General features: G+C 49.0%; 17 non-coding genes and 1 pseudogene across 17 annotated transcripts; all 18 read left to right on the forward strand.

Annotated features, from left to right (window-relative positions):
* The first annotated feature begins 236 nt into the window (after positions 1 to 236).
* LOC134304627 (U5 spliceosomal RNA) lies at positions 237 to 351 on the forward strand. Its single transcript, XR_010008027.1, has one exon. It is a non-coding gene; the product is annotated as a U5 spliceosomal RNA (small nuclear RNA).
* A 5,108-nt stretch (positions 352 to 5,459) lies between these two features.
* LOC134304601 (U2 spliceosomal RNA) lies at positions 5,460 to 5,647 on the forward strand. Its single transcript, XR_010008008.1, has one exon. It is a non-coding gene; the product is annotated as a U2 spliceosomal RNA (small nuclear RNA).
* A 375-nt stretch (positions 5,648 to 6,022) lies between these two features.
* LOC134304776 (U5 spliceosomal RNA) lies at positions 6,023 to 6,137 on the forward strand. The gene has a single exon (XR_010008167.1). It is a non-coding gene; the product is annotated as a U5 spliceosomal RNA (small nuclear RNA).
* A 109-nt stretch (positions 6,138 to 6,246) lies between these two features.
* Positions 6,247 to 6,437, forward strand: LOC134304608 (U2 spliceosomal RNA). Its single transcript, XR_010008014.1, has one exon. It is a non-coding gene; the product is annotated as a U2 spliceosomal RNA (small nuclear RNA).
* A 378-nt stretch (positions 6,438 to 6,815) lies between these two features.
* LOC134304628 (U5 spliceosomal RNA) lies at positions 6,816 to 6,930 on the forward strand. The gene has a single exon (XR_010008028.1). It is a non-coding gene; the product is annotated as a U5 spliceosomal RNA (small nuclear RNA).
* A 117-nt stretch (positions 6,931 to 7,047) lies between these two features.
* LOC134304620 (U2 spliceosomal RNA) lies at positions 7,048 to 7,238 on the forward strand. The gene has a single exon (XR_010008020.1). It is a non-coding gene; the product is annotated as a U2 spliceosomal RNA (small nuclear RNA).
* Positions 7,239 to 7,616: 378 nt separating this feature from the next.
* On the forward strand, positions 7,617 to 7,731 carry LOC134304629 (U5 spliceosomal RNA). Its single transcript, XR_010008029.1, has one exon. It is a non-coding gene; the product is annotated as a U5 spliceosomal RNA (small nuclear RNA).
* Positions 7,732 to 7,848: 117 nt separating this feature from the next.
* Positions 7,849 to 8,039, forward strand: LOC134304633 (U2 spliceosomal RNA). The gene has a single exon (XR_010008032.1). It is a non-coding gene; the product is annotated as a U2 spliceosomal RNA (small nuclear RNA).
* Positions 8,040 to 8,417: 378 nt separating this feature from the next.
* LOC134304630 (U5 spliceosomal RNA) lies at positions 8,418 to 8,532 on the forward strand. The gene has a single exon (XR_010008030.1). It is a non-coding gene; the product is annotated as a U5 spliceosomal RNA (small nuclear RNA).
* Positions 8,533 to 8,649: 117 nt separating this feature from the next.
* Positions 8,650 to 8,840, forward strand: LOC134304552 (U2 spliceosomal RNA). The gene has a single exon (XR_010007964.1). It is a non-coding gene; the product is annotated as a U2 spliceosomal RNA (small nuclear RNA).
* Positions 8,841 to 9,218: 378 nt separating this feature from the next.
* On the forward strand, positions 9,219 to 9,333 carry LOC134304632 (U5 spliceosomal RNA). Its single transcript, XR_010008031.1, has one exon. It is a non-coding gene; the product is annotated as a U5 spliceosomal RNA (small nuclear RNA).
* A 117-nt stretch (positions 9,334 to 9,450) lies between these two features.
* On the forward strand, positions 9,451 to 9,641 carry LOC134304644 (U2 spliceosomal RNA). Its single transcript, XR_010008043.1, has one exon. It is a non-coding gene; the product is annotated as a U2 spliceosomal RNA (small nuclear RNA).
* Positions 9,642 to 10,017: 376 nt separating this feature from the next.
* LOC134304634 (U5 spliceosomal RNA) lies at positions 10,018 to 10,132 on the forward strand. Its single transcript, XR_010008033.1, has one exon. It is a non-coding gene; the product is annotated as a U5 spliceosomal RNA (small nuclear RNA).
* A 117-nt stretch (positions 10,133 to 10,249) lies between these two features.
* Positions 10,250 to 10,440, forward strand: LOC134304656 (U2 spliceosomal RNA). The gene has a single exon (XR_010008054.1). It is a non-coding gene; the product is annotated as a U2 spliceosomal RNA (small nuclear RNA).
* Positions 10,441 to 10,816: 376 nt separating this feature from the next.
* On the forward strand, positions 10,817 to 10,931 carry LOC134304635 (U5 spliceosomal RNA). Its single transcript, XR_010008034.1, has one exon. It is a non-coding gene; the product is annotated as a U5 spliceosomal RNA (small nuclear RNA).
* A 117-nt stretch (positions 10,932 to 11,048) lies between these two features.
* LOC134304538 (U2 spliceosomal RNA) lies at positions 11,049 to 11,239 on the forward strand. The gene has a single exon (XR_010007951.1). It is a non-coding gene; the product is annotated as a U2 spliceosomal RNA (small nuclear RNA).
* A 375-nt stretch (positions 11,240 to 11,614) lies between these two features.
* On the forward strand, positions 11,615 to 11,729 carry LOC134304636 (U5 spliceosomal RNA). Its single transcript, XR_010008035.1, has one exon. It is a non-coding gene; the product is annotated as a U5 spliceosomal RNA (small nuclear RNA).
* A 117-nt stretch (positions 11,730 to 11,846) lies between these two features.
* LOC134304616 (U2 spliceosomal RNA) lies at positions 11,847 to 12,066 on the forward strand (annotated as a pseudogene).
* The last annotated feature ends 4,383 nt before the right edge of the window (positions 12,067 to 16,449 follow it).

The following is a 16,449-nucleotide window of genomic DNA, read 5'->3' on the forward strand; positions in this document are numbered from 1 at the left end:
CGCTTTTCCCGCTTTTTCATTTTCCCTCCATTTTACTTAAAAAAAAAAAAAAAAAAAAAAAAAGGCGAAAGACTTAATTTTCCCCCACCCTGTGTTTCTCCAGGCAAAGGCTGTGCTGCCTCGTCACCCACCCGACGACCCAAGGGCGCTTTTGCTGCAGGTTTTCGTCGCTCTACCTCGAGCCCTCTTCCTTGAGCGGCCGGTGGCCTACGGAGGCCTGGGCGACCGGCGAGCAGGGCTGGAGTTTCTCTTCATTCACGTACAAATCTTTCGCCTTTTACTAAAGATTTCCGTGGAGAGGAACGTTGACAAGTTCAACTTATTTTTTGAAGGCTTTGTCTTTGCAAAGCTGCTCTTTTGCTGGTGGAATGACAGAAGGTGTGTGGGCGTGAAGGCGGCCGGTCAGCGCCGTCCACTAGTCCGGACCCTCAAAAGGTAGGGCCCGTGGCCCGGCGCCTATTTCAGGTTATCGCTTCTCGGCCTTTTGGCTAAGATCAAGTGTGATGTCGAGAGACGGAGCGAACAGGCCGGCCCGAGTGGTGCGGCTTCGAAATACGGTCAGATTCGAGCTTTGTGGAGATGCGTCGGAGGAAGTGAAGAATCGTTTTGGACGAGATTGGGTGGTGATCCGGATTCTACGAGGACTATGCAACGTGGAAACAGCAGCGGTCTTCTGCTTGCAAGACTTCTCAACATCAGCGAGATTCATCGATGTTACAATGGTATCGCTTCAAGATTGCCACAAGCTTTTCAGTAAGTGCAGCAGCGACCTTGAACATCCGGCACTTCTGGGAATTAGAGCTTCGCCGCTGTTTGCCAACGAGGAAATCCCAATGATTGTTCACCTCTACAACCCTTACGTGGAGGAAGAAAATATCCGGGCCTTCTTATCAAGGTACTGTGCATCAGTTTCAACTGGCGAGAGGCTGAAGGATCGTTTTGGAATTTGGACTGGAAGGCGACGTTACAACGTCCTGCTGAGGGAGGATCCGGCTGGAGGCATACAACACCCACCTGGCAGTTTTGCCATCGGTCCACACAGAGGATATCTGCACTACCCAGGTCAACCGATCTACTGCAGGCGCTGTGGGGCTCTGGGTCATACCAAAGATTCCTGCCAGGGCCTCAGATGCAGATTCTGTGGGCAGGAGGGACACATAGCGGCGAACTGCACAGCGCCTCGAACCTGTAGCCTTTGTGGGAGCGAGGCCCACCTGTATCGGGGCTGTCCGTTAAGGGACAACACTTTTGCAAGCCTGTTTTCTGGAAACCCAAGAATGGAGGATGAAGATTATACCCAGGCACTGGGCAACAAAACAACAAATCAGACTGGAGAAGGTGAGGCCTTGACAGAGATGCAGGCGGAAGCAGAGGAGGGAGAAGGAGATGCAGTAGTGGAGGAAACAATGGAATCTGGAAAGGGAAAGGAGTCGGAGACCAACCCTGCAGAACCACAAGACACCGAAACATCGACAGATCCCACAACCAGCCACAGCTCACTAACTTGGGGAGAAAGAGTGGAGAAAGAGAACAAAGAGAAAGGCAATAACCAGAACAAACACCACCACAAGGATCCACGGAGAGAAAACGCTGATGAGACAACAACCGAAATGGAAAGCGAGCAGCAAGGTCCGACAAGGCGACGAATCCCAAGCAAGGAAGAAGGACAAAGTGGCAAGGCAAAAAGGAGCAAAAAAGGAACACACCAAACGGATAAGGAAAAAGACAGAATAACAAAGGACGAAGGGGTCAAGAAAATGAGAACAAAGGCAAGACTATACAGCTTCTTGGGCCTGGAAAGTGAAATGGAGTCCCTAAGTTCGGAGGACAGCGGGAAGGACAACGATGAAGGAAAAATCAGTCGGAAAGGAGCTGGAGAACAAAAGAAGGAGTAAGCGTTCAAAGTAGAAAAAGAGAGAGAAGTAATTGGAGAAACAATAGGGAAAAAGAACATGTAGAAAGGAAAATAAATCTGAAGATATGGAAGGAAAACTTACATTAGCAACCCTGAATGCAAGGGGCATGAGACAGACGGTAAGACGAATGGCAATTTTTAAGTCCTTGGAGATACTCCCACTAGATGTTATCTTTGTCCAGGAGTGTCATCTACGAACAGAAGCAGAGGGGACTTGGTTTTCCAGAGGGTGGGAATGGGGTCCATCGGTGTGGGGGGCAGGGGAGGGAAAAGGGGATGGGGTAGGAATATTGTTTAAAAGTTTCGATTTTGTAGTAAGCAAAACAGTAGTGGCAGTACCAGGGAGAATCTTTTATACTGATGGAACTTGGAGAGGGGTGCCGTTTAGAGCTATTTGCATCTACGCTCCAGCAACTCGAGGCAGGAGAAGGGGTTTCTTCCGAGAGCTAGAGCCACTCCTTCAAACCAACAGACTCCTGTGGGTAGGGGGGGACCTGAATACCAACTTAGAAGAGGAGATAGAGCTGAAGGAAATTCTTAAAGGGGCCAGGCTTTTAGATACAGCAAAAACATCAGAAGATAGGGAGAGAGCAACGTGGAGGAATTCGAGAGGGAATGCCTCACGATTGGATTATATAATGGTACAGGAAGGCACAAAGGTTGACAGTTTCAGAGTAGAGCCACATTGGTGTACAGATCACTGCCTAGTGAGCATTACGGTAAGGATAGAAAAGGGAAGGAGAGGACCAGGTCTATGGAAACTAAACATAACATATCTACAGGATCAGAACTTCTGCCAGACCTTTAGGTCACTTTATGTTGGGTGGCAAGCCTTGAAAGGACTTTACAAGACATGGGCGGAATGGTGGGAACACTTGAAAACCAAGGTGCGGATTTTCTGCCAACAGTGGGGAAGGCAGAAGGCAAGAAAAGAAAGGGAGAAGGTAGCCCGATGGTCAAGGGTCTTGCAGAGTGCATGGAGGGAAGGCAATATAGAAGGAAGCAGGGTGGCTAGAATGAACCTAAAAGAGCACTTCACTACAGAGGCAAGGCGTTTTTGTGGTCTGGCAGGCCAACAAAAACTGCTCTTTGATGAGCGGCCAACAAGATACTTTTTCAACACGGTAAGAACGCGGCAAAAAAGAGCCCACATGAGTAGGGTTAAAGTAGGGGATCATCTAATGACATCTAAAGAGGAAATGCTTGAAGTGGTGGCAACCTTTTACAAAGACCTTTTCCGGGAGAGGTCTACGGATGAACAGGAGGCAGCCAGTTTCCTTAAGGGCATTAGTCAAGAACTTACTCAGAAAGACCGTGCAAAATTGGAGGCCGACATCACAGAAAATGAATTAGAGCAGGCCATTGCCACCCTGAAGGGTGGGGTAGCCCCAGGGGGCGACGGACTGCCGGCCGAGTGGTATAGAGCTTTCTGGTCGGTTGTGTGTCCGGACCTCATGCAGATCTATAGGGAGGCAATAAAGGAGGGAATTCTCCCCCCATCGTTGAGGACAGGGCATATTACCCTTCTGCATAAGAAGGGTGACAGGGCAGATCTGGCCAACTGGAGGCCGATCACGCTCCTCACGACCGACTACAAGATCTTGGCAAAGGTTTTGACGCTGCGTCTGAGAGGCGTGATCGGTACAGTAGTGCACCCAGACCAAACGTGCGGAGTACCTGGACGGTCGCACAGCCTGAATATCTCACTGGTTAGAGATGCAATAGCCTGGGCACAGCAACGCAATCTGCCTTTAGCAATCCTGGGACTAGACCAGGAAAAGGCTTTCGACCGTGTCAGCCACCAGTTTCTGTTCGCCACCCTCAATAAAATGGGGTTTGGCCCTTCGTATGTGTCATGGGTGCGCCTCCTCTACAAGGGCGCTACAAGCCGAGTAAACGTGAACGGATACTATTCGGAAGGAGTAGAACAAGCAGGTGGAGTAAGGCAGGGCTGTCCACTTTCCCCACTGCTGTACATCATCTTTCTTGAGCCACTCATGGCACGACTACGAGCGGAGCCCAAATTCGTAGGACTCCATATCCCAGGTGGGAAAGGTGTGCAAGCCAAAGTGTCAGCATATGCAGATGATGCCACCCTTTTCATGAGTTCAGAAGGGGATTTCCAGATAGTGGAGCAGACACTTATACAATTTTCCAAGGCTACCGGGGCACGGGTGAACAAAGCAAAGTCAACAGTACTAGGTACAGGCGCATGGCGAGGTAGGCAGGAGGTGCCAGGTGGTTTTCCCATGTGCCAAGATGGGATCCGGATCTTGGGAGTGCAGTTCTGGAAAGAGGGAAGTGCTATAAAAAACTGGGAAGCAAAACTAGCAAAGGTAAGACAAAAAATAGAAAGATGGGCAACAAGAGATTTATCTCTGACAGGGAGAGTGGCAGCAATAAACAGCGATGTCTTCGCAACCCTAGTCCACCTGGCCTACGCGTTTCCTGTTCCCTTCTGGACAGGGAGGCGACTTGAGCGCCTATTTTTTGATTTCATATGGGGAGGAAGATGCGAGTGGGTAGCAAGAGGCATAATGTACCAGGAAACAGCTAAAGGCGGGAGAGGAGTAGTGTGTGCCCCCTTAAAACTAACAGCCTTGTACCTGGCCAATGCAGCGAAATTGGCACAAGGTGACGAACGTCACAATGCGACGCTCCTTGCCAGATTCTGGCTGGGCTTTAGCTTGCGAAAGGTGGTCCCCTGGAGAGGCACAGAACCATGGTCGGTGGACTACCCTGAACACTACAAAAAAGTAGTAAGCCTCATAAGAAACAACAAATGGTGTCTGTCAGGCAAGCTCATCATGAACCACAGACGCCTGTATGAAAGGTGGAGGGAAGAACACATTGGAGGATTGAATCTGGAAAAGCCACGAACAGACATCGATTGGGAAGCACTTCAGCCAAAGTGGCTGGACGGGAAGAGCAGAGACCTACATTGGTTAACGGCCTTGAGAAGATTACCGGTTAGAGAACGAATGTTCCGCCATGGGTGTAGTGGTACATCGAGATGCCCACTGGGGTGTGGAGGGGAAGAAACCGTGGAGCATGCCATGTGGTCATGTCCAGTAGTGGCCCAGCTCTGGGACTCAATTTCAAAATGGTGGCCGGAAAAACGCGAAAGTCAATTAAACCGAGACCTGGTCCTCTGGGGTACAAAAGCAAATGAATCAGCTAATCTGTGGATCGCAATATCTGAAGCGAAAAAAGCACTATGGGGGAGGCGATGCGAGTTTATTCGAAAGCAGGCACAAAAGGGGCAACTGAACCTTTTCCGTACGGTTTTGTACAAGTACAAAAAAGTGCTCTGGTTAAAAGAACAGGGAAAGGAACAAAGCAGTGTAGGCAAAGATCCAGAAGAACAACAAAATTCTGGTAAACTAAGTTAAAAACTGCAAAATCGAAACTTGACGATGTGGTGGTGGGACTAGGGTGAGACAAAGTCACAAAATGTCTGTAAGTAACACCAAATGTAATTAAATGTAATGTAATAATGTAAAGCAATGAAATGAAATGCAATGTAAGTATGAATGGAAATATGCACGTTTTTCAATAAAAAAAAAAAAAAAAAAAAAATCTGTTCTTATCAGTTTAATATCTGATACGTCCTCTACCCGAGGACCATATATTAAATGGATTTTTAGGCCTGGGAGTCGGAAGAGGGGCTTGCTCCGTCCACTCCACGCATCGACCAGGTATTGCATTGCCTCCTGGCACGGTGCACCCTCATAAACGGTCAAACGAAAGAGTAATTGACGAATGCTGGTGACTGGCCCCTGCTGGAAAGCTGTTGGGATTAGGGGTACGGCGCCTTAGACCTTTGCCTAGCCTAGGCCCGGAGTTTCCTCGGTCCTTTTGCGCTAGGGAGTCCCGCTTTTCCCGCTTTTTCATTTTCCCTCCATTTTACTTAAAAAAAAAAAAAAAAAAAAAAGGCGAAAGACTTAATTTTCCCCCACCCTGTGTTTCTCCAGGCAAAGGCTGTGCTGCCTCGTCACCCACCCGACGACCCAAGGGCGCTTTTGCTGCAGGTTTTCGTCGCTCTACCTCGAGCCCTCTTCCTTGAGCGGCCGGTGGCCTACGGAGGCCTGGGCGACCGGCGAGCAGGGCTGGAGTTTCTCTTCATTCACGTACAAATCTTTCGCCTTTTACTAAAGGTTTCCGTGGAGAGGAACGTTGACAAGTTCAACTTATTTTTTGAAGGCTTTGTCTTTGCAAAGCTGCTCTTTTGCTGGTGGAATGACAGAAGGTGTGTGGGCGGCCGGTCAGCGCCGTCCACTAGTCCGGACCCTCAAAAGGTAGGGCCCGTGGCCCGGCGCCTATTTCAGGTTATCGCTTCTCGGCCTTTTGGCTAAGATCAAGTGTAGTATCTGTTCTTATCAGTTTAATATCTGATACGTCCTCTACCCGAGGACCATATATTAAATGGATTTTTAGGCCTGGGAGTCGGAAGAGGGGCTTGCTCCGTCCACTCCACGCATCGACCAGGTATTGCATTGCCTCCTGGCACGGTGCACCCTCATAAACGGTCAAACGAAAGAGTAATTGACGAATGCTGGTGACTGGCCCCTGCTGGAAAGCTGTTGGGATTAGGGGTACGGCGCCTTAGACCTTTGCCTAGCCTAGGCCCGGGGTTTCCTCGGTCCTTTTGCGCTAGGGAGTCCCGCTTTTCCCGCTTTTTCATTTTCCCTCCATTTTACTTAAAAAAAAAAAAAAAAAAAAAAAAAGGCGAAAGACTTAATTTTCCCCCACCCTGTGTTTCTCCAGGCAAAGGCTGTGCTGCCTCGTCACCCACCCGACGACCCAAGGGCGCTTTTGCTGCAGGTTTTCGTCGCTCTACCTCGAGCCCTCTTCCTTGAGCGGCCGGTGGCCTACGGAGGCCTGGGCGACCGGCGAGCAGGGCTGGAGTTTCTCTTCATTCACGTACAAATCTTTCGCCTTTTACTAAAGATTTCCGTGGAGAGGAACGTTGACAAGTTCAACTTATTTTTTGAAGGCTTTGTCTTTGCAAAGCTGCTCTTTTGCTGGTGGAATGACAGAAGGTGTGTGGGCGTGAAGGCGGCCGGTCAGCGCCGTCCACTAGTCCGGACCCTCAAAAGGTAGGGCCCGTGGCCCGGCGCCTATTTCAGGTTATCGCTTCTCGGCCTTTTGGCTAAGATCAAGTGTAGTATCTGTTCTTATCAGTTTAATATCTGATACGTCCTCTACCCGAGGACCATATATTAAATGGATTTTTAGGCCTGGGAGTCGGAAGAGGGGCTTGCTCCGTCCACTCCACGCATCGACCAGGTATTGCATTGCCTCCTGGCACGGTGCACCCTCATAAACGGTCAAACGAAAGAGTAATTGACGAATGCTGGTGACTGGCCCCTGCTGGAAAGCTGTTGGGATTAGGGGTACGGCGCCTTAGACCTTTGCCTAGCCTAGGCCCGGGGTTTCCTCGGTCCTTTTGCGCTAGGGAGTCCCGCTTTTCCCGCTTTTTCATTTTCCCTCCATTTTACTTAAAAAAAAAAAAAAAAAAAAAAAAAGGCGAAAGACTTAATTTTCCCCCACCCTGTGTTTCTCCAGGCAAAGGCTGTGCTGCCTCGTCACCCACCCGACGACCCAAGGGCGCTTTTGCTGCAGGTTTTCGTCGCTCTACCTCGAGCCCTCTTCCTTGAGCGGCCGGTGGCCTACGGAGGCCTGGGCGACCGGCGAGCAGGGCTGGAGTTTCTCTTCATTCACGTACAAATCTTTCGCCTTTTACTAAAGATTTCCGTGGAGAGGAACGTTGACAAGTTCAACTTATTTTTTGAAGGCTTTGTCTTTGCAAAGCTGCTCTTTTGCTGGTGGAATGACAGAAGGTGTGTGGGCGTGAAGGCGGCCGGTCAGCGCCGTCCACTAGTCCGGACCCTCAAAAGGTAGGGCCCGTGGCCCGGCGCCTATTTCAGGTTATCGCTTCTCGGCCTTTTGGCTAAGATCAAGTGTAGTATCTGTTCTTATCAGTTTAATATCTGATACGTCCTCTACCCGAGGACCATATATTAAATGGATTTTTAGGCCTGGGAGTCGGAAGAGGGGCTTGCTCCGTCCACTCCACGCATCGACCAGGTATTGCATTGCCTCCTGGCACGGTGCACCCTCATAAACGGTCAAACGAAAGAGTAATTGACGAATGCTGGTGACTGGCCCCTGCTGGAAAGCTGTTGGGATTAGGGGTACGGCGCCTTAGACCTTTGCCTAGCCTAGGCCCGGGGTTTCCTCGGTCCTTTTGCGCTAGGGAGTCCCGCTTTTCCCGCTTTTTCATTTTCCCTCCATTTTACTTAAAAAAAAAAAAAAAAAAAAAAAAAGGCGAAAGACTTAATTTTCCCCCACCCTGTGTTTCTCCAGGCAAAGGCTGTGCTGCCTCGTCACCCACCCGACGACCCAAGGGCGCTTTTGCTGCAGGTTTTCGTCGCTCTACCTCGAGCCCTCTTCCTTGAGCGGCCGGTGGCCTACGGAGGCCTGGGCGACCGGCGAGCAGGGCTGGAGTTTCTCTTCATTCACGTACAAATCTTTCGCCTTTTACTAAAGATTTCCGTGGAGAGGAACGTTGACAAGTTCAACTTATTTTTTGAAGGCTTTGTCTTTGCAAAGCTGCTCTTTTGCTGGTGGAATGACAGAAGGTGTGTGGGCGTGAAGGCGGCCGGTCAGCGCCGTCCACTAGTCCGGACCCTCAAAAGGTAGGGCCCGTGGCCCGGCGCCTATTTCAGGTTATCGCTTCTCGGCCTTTTGGCTAAGATCAAGTGTAGTATCTGTTCTTATCAGTTTAATATCTGATACGTCCTCTACCCGAGGACCATATATTAAATGGATTTTTAGGCCTGGGAGTCGGAAGAGGGGCTTGCTCTGTCCACTCCACGCATCGACCAGGTATTGCATTGCCTCCTGGCACGGTGCACCCTCATAAACGGTCAAACGAAAGAGTAATTGACGAATGCTGGTGACTGGCCCCTGCTGGAAAGCTGTTGGGATTAGGGGTACGGCGCCTTAGACCTTTGCCTAGCCTAGGCCCGGGGTTTCCTCGGTCCTTTTGCGCTAGGGAGTCCCGCTTTTCCCGCTTTTTCATTTTCCCTCCATTTTACTTAAAAAAAAAAAAAAAAAAAAAAAAAGGCGAAAGACTTAATTTTCCCCCACCCTGTGTTTCTCCAGGCAAAGGCTGTGCTGCCTCGTCACCCACCCGACGACCCAAGGGCGCTTTTGCTGCAGGTTTTCGTCGCTCTACCTCGAGCCCTCTTCCTTGAGCGGCCGGTGGCCTACGGAGGCCTGGGCGACCGGCGAGCAGGGCTGGAGTTTCTCTTCATTCACGTACAAATCTTTCGCCTTTTACTAAAGATTTCCGTGGAGAGGAACGTTGACAAGTTCAACTTATTTTTTGAAGGCTTTGTCTTTGCAAAGCTGCTCTTTTGCTGGTGGAATGACAGAAGGTGTGTGGGCGTGAAGGCGGCCGGTCAGCGCCGTCCACTAGTCCGGACCCTCAAAACGTAGGGCCCGTGGCCCGGCGCCTATTTCAGGTTATCGCTTCTCGGCCTTTTGGCTAAGATCAAGTGTAGTATCTGTTCTTATCAGTTTAATATCTGATACGTCCTCTACCCGAGGACCATATATTAAATGGATTTTTAGGCCTGGGAGTCGGAAGAGGGGCTTGCTCCGTCCACTCCACGCATCGACCAGGTATTGCATTGCCTCCTGGCACGGTGCACCCTCATAAACGGTCAAACGAAAGAGTAATTGACGAATGCTGGTGACTGGCCCCTGCTGGAAAGCTGTTGGGATTAGGGGTACGGCGCCTTAGACCTTTGCCTAGCCTAGGCCCGGGGTTTCCTCGGTCCTTTTGCGCTAGGGAGTCCCGCTTTTCCCGCTTTTTCATTTTCCCTCCATTTTACTTAAAAAAAAAAAAAAAAAAAAAAAGGCGAAAGACTTAATTTTCCCCCACCCTGTGTTTCTCCAGGCAAAGGCTGTGCTGCCTCGTCACCCACCCGACGACCCAAGGGCGCTTTTGCTGCAGGTTTTCGTCGCTCTACCTCGAGCCCTCTTCCTTGAGCGGCCGGTGGCCTACGGAGGCCTGGGCGACCGGCGAGCAGGGCTGGAGTTTCTCTTCATTCACGTACAAATCTTTCGCCTTTTACTAAAGATTTCCGTGGAGAGGAACGTTGACAAGTTCAACTTATTTTTTGAAGGCTTTGTCTTTGCAAAGCTGCTCTTTTGCTGGTGGAATGACAGAAGGTGTGTGGGCGTGAAGGCGGCCGGTCAGCGCCGTCCACTAGTCCGGACCCTCAAAAGGTAGGGCCCGTGGCCCGGCGCCTATTTCAGGTTATCGCTTCTCGGCCTTTTGGCTAAGATCAAGTGTAGTATCTGTTCTTATCAGTTTAATATCTGATACGTCCTCTACCCGAGGACCATATATTAAATGGATTTTTAGGCCTGGGAGTCGGAAGAGGGGCTTGCTCCGTCCACTCCACGCATCGACCAGGTATTGCATTGCCTCCTGGCACGGTGCACCCTCATAAACGGTCAAACGAAAGAGTAATTGACGAATGCTGGTGACTGGCCCCTGCTGGAAAGCTGTTGGGATTAGGGGTACGGCGCCTTAGACCTTTGCCTAGCCTAGGCCCGGGGTTTCCTCGGTCCTTTTGCGCTAGGGAGTCCCGCTTTTCCCGCTTTTTCATTTTCCCTCCATTTTACTTAAAAAAAAAAAAAAAAAAAAAAAGGCGAAAGACTTAATTTTCCCCCACCCTGTGTTTCTCCAGGCAAAGGCTGTGCTGCCTCGTCACCCACCCGACGACCCAAGGGCGCTTTTGCTGCAGGTTTTCGTCGCTCTACCTCGAGCCCTCTTCCTTGAGCGGCCGGTGGCCTACGGAGGCCTGGGCGACCGGCGAGCAGGGCTGGAGTTTCTCTTCATTCACGTACAAATCTTTCGCCTTTTACTAAAGATTTCCGTGGAGAGGAACGTTGACAAGTTCAACTTATTTTTTGAAGGCTTTGTCTTTGCAAAGCTGCTCTTTTGCTGGTGGAATGACAGAAGGTGTGTGGGCGTGAAGGCGGCCGGTCAGCGCCGTCCACTAGTCCGGACCCTCAAAAGGTAGGGCCCGTGGCCCGGCGCCTATTTCAGGTTATCGCTTCTCGGCCTTTTGGCTAAGATCAAGTGTAGTATCTGTTCTTATCAGTTTAATATCTGATACGTCCTCTACCCGAGGACCATATATTAAATGGATTTTTAGGCCTGGGAGTCGGAAAAGGGGCTTGCTCTGTCCACTCCACGCATCGACCAGGTATTGCATTGCCTCCTGGCACGGTGCACCCTCATAAACGGTCAAACGAAAGAGTAATTGACGAATGCTGGTGACTAGCCCCTGCTGGAAAGCTGTTGGGATTAGGGGTACGGCGCCTTAGACCTTTGCCTAGCCTAGGCCCGGGGTTTCCTCGGTCCTTTTGCGCTAGGGAGTCCCGCTTTTCCCGCTTTTTCATTTTCCCTCCATTTTACTTAAAAAAAAAAAAAAAAAAAAAAGGCGAAAGACTTAATTTTCCCCCACCCTGTGTTTCTCCAGGCAAAGGCTGTGCTGCCTCGTCACCCACCCGACGACCCAAGGGCGCTTTTGCTGCAGGTTTTCGTCGCTCTACCTCGAGCCCTCTTCCTTGAGCGGCCGGTGGCCTACGGAGGCCTGGGCGACCGGCGAGCAGGGCTGGAGTTTCTCTTCATTCACGTACAAATCTTTCGCCTTTTACTAAAGATTTCCGTGGAGAGGAACGTTGACAAGTTCAACTTATTTTTTGAAGGCTTTGTCTTTGCAAAGCTGCTCTTTTGCTGGTGGAATGACAGAAGGTGTGTGGGCGTGAAGGCGGCCGGTCAGCGCCGTCCACTAGTCCGGACCCTCAAAAGGTAGGGCCCGTGGCCCGGCGCCTATTTCAGGTTATCGCTTCTCGGCCTTTTGGCTAAGATCAAGTGTAGTATCTGTTCTTATTAGAGACGGATGGCGGGAAACGATGCGAGAGGGCCGGTCCGAGTGACGCGGCTTAAAAATTCAGTGAGAGTTGAAGTGACGAGAAACGAACAGAGAACGAAGCTAACGGTGGAACATCTGGTTCAAAGAGTTTTGAAAAAGCTGTTTAAGCTGGAGGCCACTGAAATTTACTGCCTGCAAGATTTTTCTAACACGGGATTCATGGACATAACTTTTAATAATATGCCAGCGTGCCAAGAGTTCTTAGCAGCATGGGAAAGACAGAAGGAGCATAGAGACCTAGAAGGACTGATGGTGAGAGCCCTGTTTATCTGGGAGACGGTGAACCTAACGGTACACATGTACAACCCATTCGTGGAGGAGGAGGACATTAGACAATACCTGCAAAGGTACTGCCTTAAAGTGGAAGGTGGAGAGAAACAGACAAACAGGTATGGGATTTGGAATGGGCGACGGAGATACAGGGTGCAGTTCAGACCAGAGCCGGGAGCACCAGGAGGAGTGGCACAGCCACCAGGGTCGTTTGCTATAGGACCACATAGAGGGTTCCTATTTTATCAAGGACAGCCATTGACCTGCCGAAAATGTGGAGGAGCTGGGCACATAGGGGCAACATGTGATAGGCAGAGGTGCCGGAACTGTGGGTCGGAGGAGCATGGAGCAGCAGAGTTCAAGATGCCTAAGAAATGCAGCCTATGTGACAAGGAGGACCACTTGTACAAGAACTGCCCGAGGAAAAGGCGAACATTTGCCGACCTGTTCAACACTGATTTCATCGAGGGGGAAATGGAGACACAGATGGAAGCCACAAGCTCAGGAGAGAAAGAGAAGGAGCAAGGAACAACACAAGAGGAAGAGCCTGGAAGGGATAAAGAGAAACCGGAGGCAGGAACACAAACAACAGAGAAAAGAGCGGGAACAAAGACAAAGAAAACCAAAGAGCTGAACGAAGGAAAGGGAAAGAAGAAGAAAGAAGAGGTACAGGTAAGACAGGAGGAAGGCAGCACTCCCGGTGGTGAGGTGGAACAAACAGTGGGTGGCAAACGTCCGTTTCCTGAAGATGAGCTGGGGGACAGCCCAGTCAGGAGAACACGCCCTGAAGGGCTAAGTTGGAGCCAAGTGGTAGAGGATGAGGAAGGAGAGGAGGAGCAAATATATGAAGAACTGCTTAGGAATTTAAATGAGACTATGCAGACAATACACACAACATGCTCAGAAGAGGAAGGGGTGAGTATGGACTGTTCAACAGGGTCAGAAAACCAAAGAAGTACTCAAGGGGGCGATGAAGAGACTAGTGGGAAGGAAAATAAATAAAAGGAAAACTAAATGGAAAGGACACTAAAAATAGGGACGTTCAACGCCAGAGGGCTGAGAAACACGAAGAAAAGAAGTTTGGTTTTTAGTTTTATAGAAGATTTAAGTTTGGACATTTGTTTTATTCAGGAAGCGCACCTAAAGGACTTGAAGGACATTGAAAGATTCCAAAAGGACTGGGGGAGGGGGAAATCAGTGTGGTCCATAGGGGGGGTACACTCCAGTGGAGTTGGGATTCTGTTTAAGGGATGGGGTATGAACTTAAAACAAGTTATAGGTGGTGAAGTGGGGAGGATGGTTGGAGTGGATTTAAGTTGGGGGGGTGTAAAGATGAGGATTTTGAATGTATACGGACCACAACATTTAAAAGACAAAAGGGTTTTTTACGAGGATGCCAAGCTATTAGGTGCAACAAGTAATTTTTTGGTTATGGGAGGGGACTTTAATATTAATCTGGCGGGAGCAGGAGACGAAGCAACAGGAATAATTGCAGACATAATTAAAACACATAAGTTAGTGGACATAGGAAGGAAGGTAGGAAGGGGAATGGAAGGACCAACATGGAGGAATACAAGGGGGGATGAAAGTAGATTGGATGGGATTCTCGTGAGCAGAAGTATGGAAGTGGTGGCAGGGGAAACAAGAAGTGTGAACTTTTCCGACCATGACCTGGTGATGGCTGAGGTAAAAGTGGGAGGAAGAAAATATGGGACAGGATACTGGAAATTAAATGTAAAAATATTAGAGAAAAGGGGGATAGAAGAGGATTTTAGAGAGTTTTGGGAAGGGGTTAGGGGATTAAAAGGGCTATGTGAGGGAAGTATAGAGTGGTGGGAGATAGCAAAGAAAAGGATAAAGCAGTGGGGGATATGGAAGAGCAGGGAGAGGATAATGGAGGAAAAGGGGAATTTAAGGAAAATGTGGGGGGAACTAGCGAAGGAGAAGGAGAAAGAGAATGAAGGGAAGGAGGTTGACAGAGATAGAGTAGAAATAGTACAGGGACAGATAAGGAAGATATATGAGGGAAGAGCAGAGAAGTATATGTTAATGGCAGGACAGGAGTTTAGGGAGAGAGGGGAAAGAGTAGATACATATTGGATAGGGAAAGCTAGAGAAAGAAGAGAAGAGAGAGGGATAGAGGGAATAAGGGACGAGCAGGGACAGCTAAAAGTACAAAATGAGGAGATGTTACAGGTAGGGACAGAGTATTATAGGAGGTATTTTAGGGAGAGGGAAGTGGAGGTAGAAGTAGGAGATGCATTTATAAAAGAACTAGAAAAGGAGGTGCCTAGGGACATAAAGCAGGAAATAAATAAAAGCATAAGGGAGGAGGAGGTGAAGGAGGCAATAAAAAGCCTGAAAAAAGGGAAAGTACCAGGGATAGATGGTATACCCGGAGAGTTTTATAAAAGGTTTAATGAAGTGGTAAGCGGAGACCTAACAGAAGTGTTTAACAAAATACTGGAGGAAGGGGAAATCAAAGGAACAATGGCGACAGGGGTAGTGACGCCAATATACAAAAAGGGGGAAAGGGAAAATCTAGATAACTATAGGCCATTATCGATGTTGGGGGTGGACAGTAAAATAATGGCGAAAATATTGGCAGGTAGGTTGAGGAAGGCACTGCCACATGTCATACATGTAGACCAGACATGTGGAATAGAGGGTAGAAGCACAAGGTGGAATCTACAGCTCATCAGGGACGTGGTGGCGTGGTCAGGAGACCGGAAGCTGCCATTGATGATAGCAAGCCTGGACCAATCAAAGGCGTTCGACAGAGTGGACAGGGAATTTTTGTTTAGAGTCATGGAAAAGATGGGGATGGGAGAAAAACTGGTCAGATGGGTTAAAACAGTGTACAGGAGGACATACAGCAGAGTAAGTATGAACGGGTATCTAGGGAGGAGTTTTGAGACAGCGGGGGGTATATTACAGGGGTGTCCGTTATCGCCACTCCTATTCATAATGTACATGGAGCCGCTGGCGGAAAAGATTAGAAAGGACAAGGAGATAGTAGGGGTTTTGGTGCCGGGAGCAGGTGGATATAGGGTGAAGATAGCGCAGTATGCAGACGACATGACAATTTTGGGTAGAATAGATAGTGACATAGAGAGAACATTGGATATAGTGGAAAAATTCGGAGTGGGGTCTGGGGCGAAATTGAATAGGGAAAAATCTAAGTTAAAATTTTTTGGGACAGTGAAGGATAGGAAAGATTCGGTGGGAGGGTTGGAGGTAAGTGAGGGGCCAATGAAGATTTTAGGGGTAAAATTTGAAAATCAGGGAGCAGCAGGGTTGAATTGGGGAGAGAGGTTAATAAAGATGAAACAAAAGTTAGGACTATGGACTGGGAGGAAACTGTCCTATATAGGGAAGAGTCTGGTAATTAAGGCGGAGGTACTTCCCTTTCTGATGTACCTGGCGTACATCTACCCACTACCAGTGAGTGGAAGGAGGTGGGTACAAAGGGAAGTATTTCGTTTTATGTGGGGAGGAAAGTATGAATACGTAGCAAGGGAGATAATGTACAGGAAAATAGAGGAAGGGGGGAGAGGGGTTTTAGATGTAGGACTGAAATTGGACTGCATTTATGTGGCAAGCATAATGCAGGAGTTAGCGCAGGAGGCACAACACCCAGGATGGTATTTCCTGAAATTATATTTTGCATACCACACACGGGGTGTAATGGAGTGGGACAACAGAGGTCCAAGGGCGGAGCAGCTGCCATGGCATTATGGGCAGGCTGCCAACTGGTTAAAGGTAAATAGAGAGGGAAAAGACAGAAACATATGCACAAGTCACAAAAGATTATATGAGGAGGTTAGGAGTAGAAAGGTAAGAGAAAGCAACAGAAGAATAGAAGCAGGGACAGTATGGACTAGAGTACAACCACTGGGGCTGGAAAACAGTTTAAAAGATATAAATTGGCAAATAGTACACAGGAAATTACCGGTAAAAGAAATAATGTACAGACACGGGATAAGCAAGACAAATGTGTGTCCGAGAGAGGGGTGTGGAAGGGAGGAATCAATAATACACGTATTTTGGGAATGTAAGGTAGCTAGGGAAGTATGGCAGAAGGTAGGAACATGGTTGGATAATATAAGAAGGGGGTTTAGAGTAACATGGGAGGTTGTAAACAAAGGGATAGGAGGAATGGGAAAAGGGAGAAGCAGATTCATGTTGTGGCTAACAATAAGCCTGGTTAAGAGAGGGATATGGGAGGATAGACAGGCGGAA

The sequence above is a fragment of the Trichomycterus rosablanca genome, unplaced genomic scaffold, assembly GCF_030014385.1.
Source record: "Trichomycterus rosablanca isolate fTriRos1 unplaced genomic scaffold, fTriRos1.hap1 scaffold_112, whole genome shotgun sequence".
Lineage (NCBI taxonomy): Eukaryota > Metazoa > Chordata > Actinopteri > Siluriformes > Trichomycteridae > Trichomycterus > Trichomycterus rosablanca.